Here is a 19,131-nt window from a genome sequence, read left to right as displayed (position 1 = left end):
TGCTACCTCTGGATGACGAAGGTAAGTTGAGTCCTAATGGGAAACAGAGAAAGCAATGTTGAATACTTACATAGTTACATTTATGGCAGGATAGTTTACCAAGCTATTAATTGTTGTCTCCTACTTCTTGCCAAAGGAAACATCCAGTAGGATAAAAAGGTAACTTTGCTCTCCTCTCTTCCAGGAATTCTAGGTTTCTTGTCTCATGGAATTGGTAGTTTTATATTTTCTAGTCCCAAACCAAATTTTCAAGACACCCGGTCTACAACCTTATCCAGGCTCTTGTGTGGGAGGGGAATTTAATTTAGCTACGTGTTCTTGAGAAGGAGAAGATGGAAGATGATTGAAAGAATTGCCCAAGGATAGAAGTGTGTTCAGGAATTTGAGAAAAGAGATACAGTAATGGGTTCCCTGAGTGACAGGGTCTGTACAGAAAGAAGTCCACTGGGAGGCAGCAGGCCTTTTTTTTTTTTGGCAACAGGACTTCTAATGGGGAGAGCCGATTTAATGGTTAGGGCACTAAACATCCAGCACATAGTCTTGGGAACTGCAGCACAAATGCGGTGTGCGTACCTGGCAGAGATGCTGTGGAGCCACCTGCCTTTGAATGGACCATATGCGTTTACACAATGCACATCCCGGTGGCAACCAAGATAGACTCAAGACCAGAGGTTATTTTCTGAGTGGTTTTTTTTTGAGGAGGGGAGGGTTGTTTTGTTGGTCAATGTATATCATGCTAAAGAGGAAAAAAGCCCCCCCATATAATGGTTTAGTATTGGATGTCTTCCAACACTAATAAATGAGATTTTTTTAACCAGATTTAATTTAACTTAGAAAAATTAAGTAATGTGATGTTTCTTGTTTCTCAGTGTTGTGGAACAAATTTATACTCTAACATTTATTACTCTTTAATAACACTGTATTAGTCTCTACAACTCTTTTTTTTTTTTAAGATTTTATTTATTCATTTGAGACAGAGAGAGTACAAGCAGGGGGAGAGGCAGAGGGAGGGGCGAAGCAGGCTCCCTGCTCAGCGGGCTGCTCCAGGATCTGGAAATCATGACCTGAGCTGAAGGCAGACGCTTAACCATCTGAGCCACCCAGGCGCCCCTACAACTCTTTTTTTAATCTTTACAACTTTTTGAAGTAGGTATTGTTATCTTTTTTTTTGCATAAATGGAAACTGAGGCACAGAGAAGTTAATATATATTAATATATGTTAACTATATATTACTATATAATATTATGTTACTATACATTACTATATATATATATTTCTGGCCATCCCAGAAAGCAGAGCCAGAGTTTGAGAACCCCCTTGCATTGTGAGGAATCATTTAGATATAAGTGACAAGAAATAAAATCCAACAGGTGTAAGCAAAATGGGAATATATTGACTCTAACTGAAGAGTACAGGATTAGGGCTGCCTGGTTTCAGGTAGTAGGGTTGATTCAGGAACTCATTTCAGTGTCATCAGGATTCAGTTTCTATTTTTTTTTAAGATTTTATTTATTTATTTGAGAGAGAGAGAGAGAGCATGAGCAGGGGGAGGGGCAGAGGGAGAAGCAGACTCCCCGCTGAGCAGGGAACCCGAGGCGGGGCTTGATCCCAGAACCCTGGGATCACGACCTGAGCCAAAGGCAGATGCTTAATGACTGAGCCACCCAGGCACCCTCATTTTCTATTTCTTGGCTCTCTTCTGTGCTAACTATATTCTCAGGTTTTGTGTCATAGCAGGTTCAAGTGAAGCTGAAAATGTGGTGTTGTTCTGACAGCATTGTGCCTGTGGGTTCCAGTTGGTCATATATCTATCCCTGAACTACTCACTGAACTGCTCACAGGGAAACAGAATGCTGCTTCTAACAGGTCAGAGTCACACTCTACCTGCACATGGACAGAAGCAGGGATGTGTGGTAGTCCCTCCAAAGGAAACATACTGTTTTCAGAAAAGTGTATGCATGTTGGTATCAAAACAAAATAAAACAGATGTCCACTACAGCCCTCTCTAACATCTCCATCTGGCTCAGCCATGCCATTACCCTTTTAGGATCTAAGGCTTAAGTTGAAGTGTGAATGCAGATCCTCTGAAGATTGGGGAAGGGACTGGATGGAGCCCAGGGCAGCATCTTAAAGAAGGGGGAATCTATGAGAGACCCAAACATCTGTATGGATACCCCATTTAATGACTCTCAATTCCTAGACTTTTTCATCTTAGAGTCCTTTACCTTGGCTTCAGTCCAGCTTTCTCCATATCTGAAGCCTCATCATTAGGGACTGTTTGGCCCTCTGAAATAGTTTGGCATCCCACCTTCTGACTTCAACCTCTAGATGATTTCTAAAGATGCCAATTCTTCATCCTTGTCAGAACATCCATTCCACTTTCTCCTTGTCCATCAACAATCTTCCTTCCTTCCTTGCTATGTGAAAGGTGTCCCTCTGGGAGGCCTTCCTTCACCTTCCCAGGCTAGTATGGGTGCACTTATCCTCCCGCCACTCCGTCACCGCCATTTTCCACGCCAGATTGTAACTGGTGCCACGCTTGGTAACTTGCCTTCATTTCCTCCCTCTCTATGATAGACTTCAATGTCCATCACTTAATCACATCCCAAACACTTCTCAATTCTTCCTTTCATCACTTTTGCCTGGCAAAATCCCAGTTCTGCCTCTACCAAGACCTGCTCTTTAGGAAGTGGCTCAGCCCTATTGGATAAAATCATGTGTTGGTGTCACTGTAGACCATGGTCTACAACTAATGGTCAGCCCCACTATCACTTGAAAAGCATTTATTCATGCATTCCATTAAGTGCCTACTATGTACTAGGCACTAAGTACTTGGGATACATCAGCATTCAAAACAGGCAAAACTCCCTGCTCATGGAGCTTACTTCATTTATTCCTTAAAAACTTTCCCATCCTAGGGATGCCCGCGTGACTCAGTTGGTTAAGCATCTGCCTTCGCCCAGGTCATGATCTCCAGGTCCTGGGATCCAAATCCCGCATTGGGCTCCTTGCTCAGCGGGGAGTCTGTTTCTCCCTCTCCCTCTGTCTCTCCCCCTGCTTGTGCTCTCTCTGTCTCTCTCAAATGAATAAATAAAATCTTTTTTAAAAATCTTTAAAAAAACACAAAACTTTCCCATCCTACTTAAAATCAATTCAAACCTTCTTCACTTTCTTCAGCTTCTCTTGCCCCTGCTCCTAGCAGATGAGCCAGATCTCCACTTTTCAAAGGAACCAGAAGCCATCATATGGAAACTTTTCATCATTAAATACTCTTGAGTTCAGTCTCCTTCCTTCCTTCCTTGCTATGTGAAAGGTGTCCCTCTGGGAGGCCTTCCTTCACCTTCCCAGGCTAGTATGGGTGCACTTATCCTCCCGCCACTCTGTCACCGCCATTTTCCACGCCAGATTGTAACTTGTGCCTTAATTATCTGAGGGTAGAGACCTTTTTTACCCAGCCAACTGCTTTAACCCCCGCATCTGCCTAGTAGTATTTGGTTAGAATTCAGTGTCTAGAATGAGCGATGGGCGGGATTTCTTGGAGAGACCCCGCCTACGGCCTGCTCCCGGGCTTCAGAACTCTTTCCTCAGGCTTCTTAGTGGCCACCTCTTGAGGCCTCCAGTCTGGTCAGCATACTTCGCTTCCGTGAGACGTGAGCTGGGCAGTTAAGCTCACAGCCGAGATTCAGGCGGGACTTTTCCGACGCCCCAGGGCCCTCCCCGCCGCGGGACTACCCCACCTCCAGCGGTGAGGCTCCTGGGTAGGGCGGCTGCGCCCAGGACCCGCCGCGGGTCTGAGCGTCGACGCGTCACCGCGGCATTGGCTTCTCCTTCGCTGCCCAACTCGCCAGTCGTTCTTTTTCTTTTCCCTCCGCCTCCCTCTCCCTTCCCCTTTCCTTCTTCCCTTTCTCCTCCCGTCCCTGTCCTTTCTCTTTCCTCGCCTTCTCCGCGCCTCCTCCATAAGGATGTCGAGGTAAGGGCCCCGTCAGCAGCCCAGCCCCACTAGCCTGGCCGCATGCACACGGTCTTGTCCAGTGTCCCGGATAGGCCCGGTGTCCTGAACATGTCTGGGCTGATCAGAGGACAGTGAGACCTCACGGAGCCGCTCCTCCAGGAGGGGTCAGTTTCTCAAACTCCTTCCTTCACACTCACTCATCCACAGGAGGGAGGATGCCCGGCCAGGTCCCGGGGAAATTCTTTCAGAGGAGATGAAGGGAGCTGTGAGGCCGCGGGGGGCGCCAGTGGGAATGGTGGGAGGGAGCCCCGCACAGGCCCCTAAGGTCAGAGCGTCAAGGGGCTGAGGTGAGGCGGACTCCTGAGGAGCAGAGGCAGACCCGGCATCGTATCTGTGGAGGCCCACCCTGGAGAGGCCTCCAACAGCCGACACGCCAAGCCAAGGCTTTTAGAACATAGCAAGATCTGGGGCGCCTGGCTGGCTCCTCGTTAGAGCATGCGACTCTTGATCTTGGGGTTGGGAGTTGGAGCCCCACGTGGGTACAGAGGTTACTTAAATCAATAAAATTAAGAAGAAGGAGGAGGAGGAGAAGAAGAAGAAGATAGGAAAATCTGAGGCATCTGTATTTATTGAGGGGCTACTATGTGTCAGGTCTTGAGTTTGATAGGAACTTTAGCTATGTTCCACTAGAGGTAGGAAGAAATATTGTAGTTTTTTTTTTAAACAGTTTTTCCTTGTTATGATAGTATTGTATACTGAATTTAGAAGATTTGAAAAACTAGGAGAATCCCATAAACTTCCAATCTCAAAATAATTTCCATAGCATTTTGACACATTTCTTTTCAGACTTCGCTATTCATATTTTTATATAGATTAAATAAATGTAGGTTTTTATAAGGTAGGAAAGCATTAATATTTTAGTGTAAACCCTTTCTACACACTGTAAACTCTTCCTAACCATCATTTTTAATGACTATGTTATTCTCTAAAGTAGGTTCTCTTAGGTAATCAGTAACCACTCATGTGGTTAGTTATTTCAGCACTGACTTCTATGGGCTTCAGTCTAATAAATTCCAGTTGCTTGCTAAACATCCCCAAGCTCAGTTTCCCACAGGTACCCCAGGTCTATCATCTTCATAACTTAAACCATTTTCTCCTTCTGTCCCAATCTGTTCTTCCAGTTGTGTTCCCCAAAGCAATTAGTATCACCTAATCACCCAGGCAAGAAACAGGAGCCATTCTACACTGCTGCCCCTTTATTTTTTCCAACTTTTGCTAATTTTATCTGCTGTTTCTTAAATCTGTCTCTCTTCCCTATTGTCACAGTCATCCTGTTAGTTCAGGCTGTCATCATTTCTCCCACAGACTGTGCAGTTGCCTCCTAGCTGATCTCCATTCCTCCAGCTTTGTCCATCTTAAGTCCTCTCCCCTCACTACTCAATCTACCTAAAACAATCAATCTCCCTAAAACAAAAATGACCATGACTTTCTTTAAAATCCTTCAGAGAGGCCATATTTCCTACACGGTACACAGAATCCTCCACTTGGAGAGCTCTCTGTACCTCTTTAGCATATCTTGCCATTACCTGCTTGGATTTGTTGTTCGAATAATAGAGGGATGTTTGTAGTTTCCCCTGAGCCCCCTGTGCTCTTCATTGCTTTCATATCTTTGCTCATCACGATTCTGATTTCTCTGTCTAGAATGCCCTCACGACTTTTTTCTACCTGGCTAATTCTTAAATGTCCTGTCCTAATTCAGGCATTATCTCCTTAGGTAACCTACTGGAAGGTCCAGGTTGGGCTAAATGTCCCTTCTTTGTGCTCTAAGTGATCTAGAGATTATCTCTGTCCTTTCAGTTAAAACATCCTTAAAACCCTTTAAATCTATTTACTATGTGTACTTTTTCTTATAATTTCAATATCTGCAGTCTGAACATGTCTTATTTTTCTGTTGTACTTTATCTGGACTTTGGCTTATGGAGGTCTGATTCCTTGTATGTTTGATATACATATTATTAGGAGCTCATATTTGGTTAAATTTTAGCTTTGTGAATCTTGAAGAGCGTGTGTTGGGATAATTTGTTTTGGTTTCTCCTGAGTGTTAGGGGATATTACCAACCTGGAACAATTTCTGTTTCTTGTATTGGGACTTCTCAGTCTGTGAGTATGGTATAAATTCAAATCCCAGGATTGCATGAGACTAGGACTATGATTATAAATTATTAGGGAAAATTATTAACATTAATGTTGTTAGTCTTTCCACTCAGTTTTGCTAATTTTGTCTATTTCTCAAATTAGTCTCTCCTCCCCATTCTTAGTGTCACCAGAGACAGATTGATTTTCTTATTGGTTGTTGTTGCATGTAGATTTTTCTGTTTACATCTTCAAGATATAGTCCTTTTGGGTGCTTGGCTTTATGTGCTGTTCTTAGATTCAGCTCTTACTTTGTTAAATCTAAACACTATTCCTCAGAGGGGCTGATAACCAGCAAAGCTTTAGGTTTCTGGTTTGAGCATATATATATATATATATATGTATATATACATATATATATTTTAAAGATTTATTTATTTGACAGAGAGAGACACAGCGAAAGAGGGAACACAAGCAGGGGGAGCAGGAGAGGGAGAAGCAGGCTTCACGCTGAGCAGGGAGCCCAATGTGGGGCTCGATGCGGGGCTCGATCCCAGGACCCTGGGATCATGACCTGAGCTGAAGGCAGACGCTTAACGACTGAGCCACCCAGGTGCCCCTGTTAGAGCATATTTTTAAGGCAGCCCTGGTGTCAGTGTTGGCTTTCCATCTAATTTTGGCTCTAGAATTTTTTCTTCCTCCCTTCTTTCTTTCCCTCCCTTCCTCCCTTCCTTCTTCCTTTCCTTCTTCTCTCTCTCTTGTTTTTTTTAAGATTTCATTTTTAAGTAATCTCTATACCCAACACGGGGCTCGAATTTACAACCCTGAGATTAAGAGTCACATGCTCCATGTCTGAGCCAACCAGATGCCCCCTCCTCTCTCTCTTATTTGTCTTTTTCTTTTTCTCTCTTTTTCTTCTTCTTTTTCTGTTTATTGAAAGCTTCCCTTACCTTCTTATGAGCTCAGCAATGCATTTAAAACTGTATTTGCTCTAATTTATCCAGCATTTGGGTGTTTTGCAGTGGGAGGACATTTCATAATTTCTAGCCTAGCTAAATGTCAGAAATGGAAATCTTATAGACTTCATTTTTTTTTTAAGATTTTATTTATTTATTTGACAGACACAGCAAGAGAGGGAACACAAGCAGGGAGAGTGGGAGAGGGAGAAGTAGGCTTCCTGCTGAGCAGGGAGCCCGATGGGCTTGATCCCAGGACCCTGGGATCATGACCTGAGCAGACGCTTAATGAGTGAGCCACCCAGGTGCCCCTAGACTTCATTTTTTTAATTGGATTATTTCAGGCTTACTTGGAGGTTTTTTAAAATTTAAATTCAATTATCCAACATAGAGTACATCATTAGTTTTATTTTTTCTATTTTTATTTTTTAAAGATTTTATTTATTTATTTGACAGAGAGAGACACAGCGAGAGAGGAAACACAAGTAGGGGGAGTGGGAGAGGGAGAAGCAGGCTTCCCGCTGAGCAGGGAGCCCGATGCGGGGCTCGATCCCAGGACCCTGGGATCACGACCCGAGCCGAAGGCAGACACTTAACGACTGAGCCACCCAGGTGCCCCACATCATTAGTTTTAGATGTAGAGTTCAGTAATTCATCAATCGCATATAATATTGGGTGCTCATAACACTGGGTGCTCATCACATCACGTGCCATCCTTAATGTCCATCACCCAATTACCCCATCCCCCGCACCCACCTCCCTTTCAGCAACCCTCAGTTTGTTTCCTGTAAAGAGTTTCTCATGGTTTGTCTACCTTTCTGATGACTTCGGTTTTCCCTCCCTTCCCCTGTGATCCTCTGCACTGTTTCTTATATTCCACATATGAGTGAAACCATATGATAATTGTCTTTCTCTGATTGACTTATTTCACTCAGCATAATACCCTCCAGTTCCATCCACATGGATGTAAATGGTATTACTTGGAGATTTTTACAGTGAAATCTGTCAAACACTTGTTTGCTTTTTTCTTGGTTCTTTTTTTTTTTTTTAAGATTTTATTTATTTTGAGAGAGAGAGAATGAGAGAAAGAGAGCACGAGAGGGAAGAGGGTCAGAGGGAGAAGCAGACTCCCTGCCAAGCAGGGAGCCTGATGTGGGACTCGATCCCGGGACTCCAGGATCATGACCTGAGCCGAAGGCAGTTGCTCAACCAACTGAGCCACCCAGGCGCCCCTTCTTGGTTCTTTTTAAAATTAGTTTTTTTGTTTGTTTGTTTTGTTTTTTATCACCCAGAGTAATATATGCCCATTATTTTAAAAGTCAGTGGTTTAGGGGCATCTGGGTGGCTCAGTCGTTAAGCGTCTGCCTTCAGCTCAGGTCATGATCCCAGGGTCCTGGGATCGAGCCCTGCATCGGGCTCCCTGCTCGGCGGGAAGTCTGCTTCTCCTTCTCCCACTCCCCCTGCTTGTGTTCCCTCTCTCGCTGTCTCTCTCTGTCAAATAAATAAATAAAATCTTAAAATAAGTCAGTAGTTTAAATTTTTTCTTTTTTGTTTGTTTTGAGAGAGAGTGAGTGGTGGGCAGAGGGAGAGGGTAATGGGTAGTGGGTAGAGGCAGAGGGAGAGGGAGAGGGAGAGATTCTTCTTAAGCTGGCTGCAAGCCTAGTGCAGAGCCTGACACAGGGCTGTCTTATGACTCTGAGATCATGACCTGAGCCAAAATCAAGAGTTGGACACTTACCTGACTGAGACACCCAGGCATCCCAGTAGTTTGTCTTTTAACAGAAAGCAGGCTCTTTTCTCCCACTTTCTTCTACCCCAAGTCTTACCTACCAGAGGCAACCATTTTGAGTTCTTTTGGCTATTTTTTGTATTGTTAACCTCCTTATTTTTAAATAATATACTTTTACCACTGTTTCTTGATTTATTAATTTTAGACATCATATTGATTTCTAACTATGGAAGATGAAGATTAGGCTTTCACAACCATCCCCATTTTTCTTCCTCCATATTCTTACATTATAATTTTTTGGTTAAATTGATGTTCATATTTATATTAAATAGACTATATAAATATTGCTTACTGTTGTGTCAAACATTATACTCTAATTATTTTCCTGTTTTCTACAATTTTTTTCTTTTTCCAGTACTCAGTTTTCTCATTATCTGTTTTTATCTATACCCATAGTCTGTCAAGTCTGCTTACCACATGGTCAAAAATCATCAAATAATCATTTGCAATTCCTTGCCCCATGCCCCACCCTCACTTACTGGGTCTTTTGAAGTTGGTGGGGTGAATTGGCTCACTTTCCCTGTCCTCTTCTGTAAGTGCTTAAGTTGGTAAGTACTTCTCCTCTGCTAAGTCAGCTACCAGTCCTCCATTTGATTTCTGTCTGCTGGAAGCTTGTTGATACCTCATATATATCCCCCCTCATTTGTGTCATCTTCGATAGTTTATTTTCTTTTTCCTTTGCTTTTAGTGGAATTTTGGGTGAGAGAGAAGATAAACAAGTATGTTTGGTCCACCATGTTTAACTGGAAACCCAAAAACTTAAATCACATTGTGGTTTTGATTTGCATTTGTTATTTCCCTCATGACAAATGAAGTTGAATATCTTTTCATGTGCTTATTGACTATTTGTATATCATCTTTGAAGAAATGTCTATTCAAGTCCTTTTCTCATTTTTTAAAATTTGGGTTGTTTTTTTGTTGTTGTTACTGAGTTGCTTATATGTTCTGGATATTAATCTCTTTTCAGCTACATAGTTTGCAAATATTTTCTCCCATTTTATAGATCATCTTTTCATTTTTTTTAAAGATTTTATTTATTTATTTATCTGACAGAGAGAGAGAGAGAGAGAGAGAGAGAGATAGCATGCACAAGCAGGCAGAGCAGCAGGCAGAGGGAGAGGGAGAAGCAGGCTCCCACCTGAGCAGAGAGCCTGACATGGGGCTCAATCCCAGGACCCTGGGATCATGACCTGAGCCAAAGGCAGAGGCTTAACTAACTGAGCCACCCAGGTGCCCCCTCTTTTCACTTTTCTTGATAGTACCTTTTTTTTTATTAAAGATTTTATTTGTTTATTTGACAGAGAGAGACACAGCAAGAGAGGGAACATAAGCAGGGGGAGTGGGAGAGGGAGAAGCAGGCTTCCCGCGGAGCAGGGAGCCTGATATGGGCTCGATCCCACGACCCTGGGACCAGGACCTGAGCCAAAGGCAGACGGCTAATGACTGAGCCACCCAGGTGCCCCTTGATAGTACCTTTTTTTTTTTAAGATTTTACTTATTTATTTGACAGAGAGAGACACTGCGAGAGAGGGAACACAAGCAGGGGGAGTGGGAGAGGGAGAAGCAGGCTTCCCGCTGAGCAGGGAGCCTGATGTGGGGCTTGATCCCAGGATCCTGGGATCATGAACTGAGCCGAAGGCAGACGCTTAACAACTGAGCCACCCAGGCACCCTTGATAGTACCTTTTGTTAGTGCATGGAAGTTCTTAATCTTTATGAAGTCCAATTTATCTATTTTTTTTCTTTTGTTGCCTATGAGTCATCCAACTTTATTCTTCTTTTACAAGATTGTTTTGGCTATTCAGGGTTCCTTGCAATTCCATATTATTTTGAGGATGGCTTTTACATTTCTGCAAAAAGTACTGTTGGACTTTTGATAGGGATTGTGTTGAATATGTAGATCACTTTGGGTAATGTTGACATCTTAACAATGTTAAGTCTTCCTGTCCATGAATATGGGATGTCTTTCCATTTATTTAGCTCTTTAATTTCTTTCAGCAATGTCTTCAGCTCCTTGGTTAGATATATTCCTAAGTATTTGGTACTTTTATATACTATTATAAATGGAAGTGCTTTCTTAATTTCCTTTCTGGATTGTTCATTTGTGGTACAGAGAGAAACAACTGATTTTTGTGTGTTGATCTTGTACTCTGCAACTTTGTTGAATTCACTTATTAGCTCTACTAGTTGTCTTGTGGTTTCTTTGGGATTTTCTATATATAGGATCATGTGATCTGTGAATAGAGATAGTTTCACTTTTTTCTTTCCAATTTGGATGCTTCTATTTCTTTTTCTTATCTAATAACTCTGGGTGGAATTTCCAGTATAATGTTGAATAGCAGTGGTTAAAGTGGGCATCCTTGTCTTGTTCCCTATTTTAGGGGGAATACTTTCACTCTTTCACTGTGGAGTATGATACTAGCTGTAGGTTTTTCATAAATACCCACTATTATGTTGAGGAATTTTCCCTCTATTCCTTGTTTTCTGAGTTTTTCTCATGAAAAGGTTGGATTTTATCAAATGCTTTTTCTGTATCAAGATGATCATGTGTTTCCCCCATTTATTCTACTAGTATCATGTGTTACATTGGTTGTTTCTCTTAGGTTGAACTACCCTTACATTCCAGGAACAAATCCCACTTAGTTTTGAGGAATAATTTAATGTGCTGTTGAGTTCAATTTGCTAATATTTTGTTGAGGATTTTTGCATCTATATTCATAAGGGATGTTGAGCTTTAATTTTCTTTTCTTAATCTAATTTTATTATTATTTTTTAAAGATTTTATTTATTTATTCATGAGAGACAGAGGGAGAGAGAGAGGGAGAGAGAGAGAGAGAGAAGCAGAGGGAGAGGCAGGCTCCCAAGGAGCAGGGAGCCCGATGGGGGACTTGATCCCAGGACCCTGGGATCATGACCTGAGCCGAAGGCAGACGCTTAACCATCTGAGCCACCCAGGCACCCTAATTTTATTATTTAAACTTATTAGAATAAACTTATATTTAGAATTTCTAATTTTATTATTTATTTATTTTTTTAATATTTTATTTATTTGCTAGAGAGAGAGAGACAGCAAGAGAGGGAACACAAGCAGGGGGAGTGGGAGAGGGAGAAGCAGGCTCTCCGCTGAACAGAGAGCCTGACATGGGGCTTGATCCCAGGATCCTGGGATCATGAACTGAGCCAAAGACAGATGCTTAATGACTGAGCCACCCAGGTGCCCCTAATTTTATTATTTCTAATCTAACTTTTCTTTATCTGACTTTAGTAACAGGGTAATTCTGACTTCATAAAATGATTTGGAAAGTATTCCCTTTTTAGTTTTTGTGAAGAGTTTAAGAAGGATTGATATTGGTATTAATTCTTCTTTAAATATTTGATAGAATTCACTGGTGAAACCTTCAGGTCCAGGACTTTTCTTTGTTGGAAGGTTTTTGTTTGTTTGTTAATGTTATTTGTTTATTATTTATTTATGAAGTATAATTAACATACAGTGTTATATTAGTTTCAGGTATACAATATAATGATCCAACAATTCTGTACATTTCTCAGTGTTCATTAAGATAAGTGTATCCTTAATCCGCATCACCTATTTCACCCATCCTCCCCACCCACCTCCCCTCTGGCAACCACCAGTTCATTTTCTATATTTAAGAGTCTGTTTTTTTATCTCCTTTTTTCATTGTTTGTTCATTTGTTTTGTTTCTTAAATTCCACATATAAGGGGTGCTTGGGTGGCACAGTCGGTTAATTTTCCAACTCTTGGTTTAAGCTCAGGTCATGATCTTGGGGTTGTGGGATTGAGCCCCACATCAGGCTCTGCGCTCAGTGCAGAGTCTACTTGAGTTTCTCTCTCCCTCTCCCTCTGCCCCTCACCCCCAGCGTTTGCTCTCTCTCTCTCAAATAATAAATTAATTAATTTTAAAAATTCCACATATAAATCAAGTCATATGGTATCTGTCTTTCTCTGATTGACTTATTTCACTTAGCATTATATCCTCTAGGTCCATCCATGTAGTTGCAAATGTTATTTGGCTGAGTAATTTTCTATTATATATATACATACCACATCTTCTTTATCCATTCATCTATGGATGGACACTTGGGTCACTTCCATATCTTGGCTATTGTAAATAATGCTTCAGTAAACATAGGGGTACGTATATCTTTTTGAATTAGTGTTTTCATTTTCTTTGGGTAAGTACCAGTAGTGGAATTATTGGATCATATGGTATTTCTAGTTTTAATTTTTTGAGGAACCTCCATATTGTTTTCCACAGTGGCTGCACAAGGGTTTCTTTTTCTGCACATCCTTGCCAACAATTGTTTTTTCTTGTGTTTTTGATTTTCAGCCATTCTGACAGTTGTAAAGTGATATTTCATTGTGGTTTTAATTTGCATTTCCCTGATGATTAGTGATGTTGAGCATCTTTTCATGTGTCTGTTGGCCATCTCTATGTCTTCTTTGTTGGAAGGTTTTTGATTACTGATTCAATCTCTTGTTATAGGTCTGTTGAGATTTCTGTGGTTTTGTTTGTTTTGTTTTGTTTTCTGAGACAGTTTAGGTAATGTGTGTGTATTAGTCAGGGTTCACCAGAAAAACAGAACCAGTAGGATACATATTCATAAACATATATACATACATATATGTATATATAGCATACACACACACACACACACACACATTATTTATTATAAGGAATTGGCTCACACAATTATAGAGGCTGGCAAATCCCAAGATCTGCAGAGTGAGTTGGCAAGCTAGAGACCCAGGAGAGCTGATTTTTTAGTTCCAATTTAAGTCCAAAGACCTGAGAACCAGGAATGTCAATGATGTAGTTTCAGTCCCAAGGCTGGCAGATTTGAGATCCAGGAGTAGCTGATGTTTCACTTCAAGTCTGAAGGCAGAAGAAAAGCTGGTGTTCCAGCTCAAGGGTTTTTAGGCAAGAAGACCTCTCTCACTTGGGGCAGGGTCAGCCTTTTCATTCTATTCAGACCTTCAACTGATTGGATGAGGCCCACCCACCTACATTAGGTGAGGAAATCTACTCAGTCTACTGATTAAATATTAATCTCATCCAAAAAAACATACTCATTGGGGTGCCTGGATGGTTCAGTTGGTTGAGCATCTGACTCTTAATTTCAGCTCAGATCATGATCTCATGTGGTGGAATTGAGCCCTGTGTGGGGCTCTGCACTCATTGTGGAGTCTACTTCAGATTCTTTCTCCCTCCCCCTCTGCCCCTCCCCACTCATGCTCTCTCCCTAAAATAGATAAATAAAATATTTTAAGAAAATCCTCAAAAGACTCCCAGAATAAAAAAAAATTTTTAATTTAAAAAATAATAAAAAACCCAAACTCCCAGAATAATATTTGATCAAATATCTGGGCATCCCATGGCTTAGTCATGCTGATATGTGAAATTTTTTTTTTTAAAGATTTTATTTATTTATTTGAGAGAGAGAGAGAATGAGAGATAGAAAGCATGAGAGGGAAGAGGGTCAGAGGGAGAAGCAGACTCCCTGCTGAGCAGGAAGCCCGATGCGGGACTCGATCCCGGGACTCCAGGATCATGACCTGAGCCGAAGGCAGTTGCTTAACCAACTGAGCCACCCAGGCACCCTGATATGTGAAATTAACTATCACATGTTAACGTGTTTCAAGAAATTTGTCCCTTCTAGTTTATCTGATTTGTTCATGTACAGTTGTTCATAGTATTCTAATACTTTTTATTGCCATAAGATTGGTACTACTATCCCCACTTTCACTTTTGATTTTAGTAATTTGAGTCTTCTTTTTTCTTACTCAATCTTACTAAAGATTCATATTTTTTCATCTTTTCAAACAACCAATTTTTAGTTTTATTATTTTCATATTGTTTTCTAAACTCTGTTTCATTTATTTCTGATTTATTCTTTATTATTTTCTTCCTTCTGCTTGCTTTGGGTTTACTTTCCTCTTCTTTATCTAGCTTCTTAGATATAAAGTCAGGTTGTTGATTTGAGATTTTTTTTTTTTTAGTGTGGGTATTTACAGCCATAAATTTCCCTCTGAACACTGCTTTCATTGCATCCCATAAGTTTTCGTATCTTTTTTTCATTAGCCTCTAAGTATTTTCTAATTTCCCTCGTGATTTTTTTCTTCAATACATTGGTTATTTAGGTGTGTGTTGTTTAATTTTTACATATTTATAATTTTCCCAAATTTCCTTCTCATATTGATTTATTTCATTCTGTTGTGATCAAAGAACATACGTGGTATGATTTCATCTATCTTAAGCTTATTGATACTTGTTTTAAGGCTTAACCTATGGTCTAACTTGGAGAATGTTTCATGTGTGCTTGAAAAGAATGTGTATCTTGCTGTTATTTTTTTTAAAGATTTTATTTGTTTATTTGAGAGAGAGAGAATGAGAGAGAGAGAGCACGAGAGGGAAGAGGGTCAGAGGGAGAAGCAGACTCCCCGCTGAGCAGGGAGCCCGATGTGGGACTCGATCCCAGGACTCCAGGATCATGACCTGAGCCGAAGGCAATTGCTTAACCAACTGAGCCACCCAGGTGCCCTATCTTGCTATTATTAGATTAAATGCTCTATAGATGTCTGTTAGTTCTAGTTGACTTATACTGTTTTTCAAGTCTTCTATTTTTCTTGTTAATCTTTGACATAGTTGTTTTTATATATTATTGAAAGTGGAGTATTGAAATTTCCAATTATTTTTTATGAATTGTCTATTTCTCCCTTCAGTTATGTCATTTTTTGCTTTATGTATTTGAGGCTCTTTGTTAGATGCATATATGTTTATAATTGTTATATCTTCTCAATGGATTGATTTTTTGTCATTATGAAATGCACCTTTTTGTTTCTTGTAACAGTTTTTCTTTTTTTTAAAGATTTTATTTATCTATTTGACAGAAAGAGAGACAGCAAGAGAGGGAACACAAGCAGGGGGAGTGGGAGAGGGAGAAGCAGGCTCACCGCTGAGCAGGGAGCCTGATGCAGGGCTCAATCCCAGGACCCTGGGATCATGACCTAAGCCGAAGGCAGACGCTTAATGACTGAGCCACCTAGGCACCCCAACAATTTTTCTTTTATTTATTTATTATTTTTTTAAAGATTTATTTATTTGAGAGTGCACACATACATGGAGGGGGGCAGAGGGAGAGGGAGAGATAGAGGGAGAGAAGCAGACTCCTCACTGAGCACAGAGTCTGACCTGGGGCTCAATATCATGACCCTGAGATCATGACCTGAGCCGAAATCAGGAGTCCGACAGTCAGCTGACTGAGCCGTCTAGGCATCCCAACAGTTTTTCCTTTAAAGTCTATTTTGTCTGATATTAGTATAGCTGTTTTGTAGCTTTCTTTTAGCTTGTGTCTTTAAGTGCAAAAGTGTGTCTCTTGTAGACAGCATATAGTTGGGTCTTTTTTTTTTTTAAGATTTTATTTATTTATTTCACAGAGAGAGAGACAGTGTGAGAGGAAACACAAGCAAGGGAAGTGGGAGAGGGAGAAGCAGTCTTCCTGCGGAGCAGGGAGCCCAATCAGGGCTCGATCCCAGGACCCTGGGATCATGACCTGAGCTGAAGGCAGATGCTTAACAACTGAGCCACCCAGGCACCCCAGGTCATGTATTTTTAAATCTATTTTTCCAGTGTTTGCCTTTTAATTGGAGAATTTAATTCACTCATATTTAATGTAATTACTGATACTAGGTTTTATGTCTACAATTTTGCTGTCAGTATTTTATATCTCATGTCTTTTTTTGTTACTCAGTTGCTCCATTATTGCCTCCTTTTTTGTTAAATTGATATTTTCTGGTACGCCATTTTAATGACCTTGTTTCTTGTACTATATTTTTGAATTGCTTTCTTTTTTAAGAAATTTTTTAAAGATTTTCCTTATTTATTTGACAGAGAGCACAAGCAGGGGGAGGGGCAGACTCCCTGCTGAGCAGGGAGCCTAATTTTGGACTCAGTCCTAGGACCCTGGGATCATGACCTGAGCTGAAGGCAGACACTTAACCGACTGAGCCATCCAGGTGCCCCTTGAATTGTTTTCTTAGTGGTTGCCCTGGGCATTATAATTATCATAATTTATATTATTTAATTTATCCTAATCTTATCTTCATCTTATTTTATCTTATCTTTATCTTAATAAATCTTAATTTATGACAATCTACTTTGCTCCTATACAGTTTGCTCCTATAAACTTTGCTCCTATTTGGTTTCATTTTCTTTTCCCTCCTTTTTGCTCTCACAGGCATACAAATTACATCTTTATACATTGTGGTGAATTATACATTCATCAACACAGATTTATTAGTATTGCTTTATGCAGGCATCTTTAAATCAGAAGAAGAAAAGTTATAAATATGTATTTATACTATCTTTTATATTTTCCTTTGCAGTTACTTTTACCAGTGCTCTTTATTTCTTTGTGTGGATTTGAGTTACTGTCTAGTTTATTTTAGTTTAGCCTGAAGGACTCCCATTACTGTTTTTTGTAGGGAAGATTTGCTAGCAATGGATTCTCAGTTTTTGTTTATCTGGTCTTGTTTTCTCCTTCATTTTTGTTGGATAGTTTTGGTGAGTATAGAATTTTTCTTTCAAAACTTGAGTGTCATTCAATTCCTTCTGGCCTTCATGGCTTCTGATGAGAAATCAGCTGTTAAATCTTATTGAGGATCCCTTGTACATGATGACTCACTTTTCTCTTGCCTCTCTCAAGATTCCCTTTTTGTTTTGTCTTTTGACAGTTTGATGATGTGTGTAAGTGTGGATCTCTTTATGTTTGTCCTGTTTGGAATTTGTTGAGCTTCTTGGATGTATAGACTAGTCTTTCAGTCAGTATGGGTAGTTTTGGGCCATTGTTTCTCCAGATATCATTTCTGCCCCTTTTTCTCTCTCCCTTCTTTCTGGAATTCCTATTATTTGTATATTGTTATTCTTTTTTTTTTTTTTTAAGTTTTTTTTTTTTTTAAGATTTTTTATTTTATTTATTTGAGAGAGAGAGAATGAGAGATAGAGAGCACGAGAGGGAGGAGGGTCAGAGGGAGAAGCAGACTCCCCGCTGAGCAGGGAGCCCGATGCGGGACTCGATCCCGGGACTCCAGGATCATGACCTGAGCCGAAGGCAGTCGCTTAACCAACTGAGCCACCCAGGCGCCCCATGTATATTGTTATTCTTGATGGTGTCCCACAAGTCTCCTAGGCTCTGTTCATTTTTCTTCATTAGTTTTTTCTGCTCCTCATGTTGCATAATCTCAATTAACTTATCTTTAAATTCATTGATTTTTCTTCTACCTTCTCAGATCTGCTCTTGAACTTCTTTGAAATTTTCATTTCAGTTATTGTGCTTTTCAACTCCAGAATTTCTATTTGGTTATATTTTTTAAAGTAATTTCTATCTCCTTATTGATAATATCTATTGGGCAAGTCATTGTTTTCATACTTTCTACTAGTTTTTTTAGACATAGTTTTCTTTACTTTGAACTTATTTTATTTTATTTATTTATTTATTTATTTATTTATTTATTTTAAGATTTTATTTATTTATTTGACAGAGAGAGACACAGCAAGAGAGGGAACACAAGCAGGGGGAGTGGGAGAGGGAGAAGCAGGCTTCCCGCTGAGCAGGGAACCCGATGCGGGGCTCAATCCCAGGACCCTGGGATCATGACCTGAACCGAAGGCAGACGCTTAACGACTGAGCCACCCAGGCGCCCCTATTTTTTTTTTAAGATGTTATTTATTTATTTGAGAGAGAGAGAGCACATGAGAGGGGGGAGGGGCAGAGGGAGAAGCAGACTCCCTGCTGAGCAGGGAGCCCGATGTGGGACTCAATCCTGGGACTCCAGGATCATGACCTGAGCTGAAGGCAGTCGCTCAACCAACTGAGCCACCGAGGTGCCCCTACTTTGAACTTATTTTAAACAGGTGACTTAAAGTCTTTGTCTAGTAAGTTCAATGTCTGGGCTTCCTTGGGGTCATTATTTATTGATTGCTGTTTTTCACCCGTGTATGTGTATGAGCCAAACTTTTTTTGTTTCTTTGCATGTTTTGTAGTTTTTGTTGAAAATTGGGACATTTTAAATAATGCAATGTTGCAAGTCTAGGAATCAGATTCTCTCCAGAGTTTCTTGTTGCTGTTGTTTGCATAGTGACTCTTCTAAACTAATTCTGTCAAGTCTATATTCTTTGTTGTGTGTGGCCACTCAAGTCTCTGCTTTGTTAGCTTAGTGGTCAGTTAATGATTGGATAGAGGTTTCATTAAATCATTGGAACCAATGAGTCTCCTAGTTTTTG

The sequence above is a fragment of the Eumetopias jubatus genome, unplaced genomic scaffold (assembly GCF_037043125.1).
Source record: "Eumetopias jubatus isolate StellerSeaLion01/CBP00866 unplaced genomic scaffold, mEumJub1_p1.0 scaffold_15, whole genome shotgun sequence".
Lineage (NCBI taxonomy): Eukaryota > Metazoa > Chordata > Mammalia > Carnivora > Otariidae > Eumetopias > Eumetopias jubatus.
The sequence above is the reverse complement of the archived record's forward strand: the minus strand, read 5'-3'. Positions refer to the sequence as shown.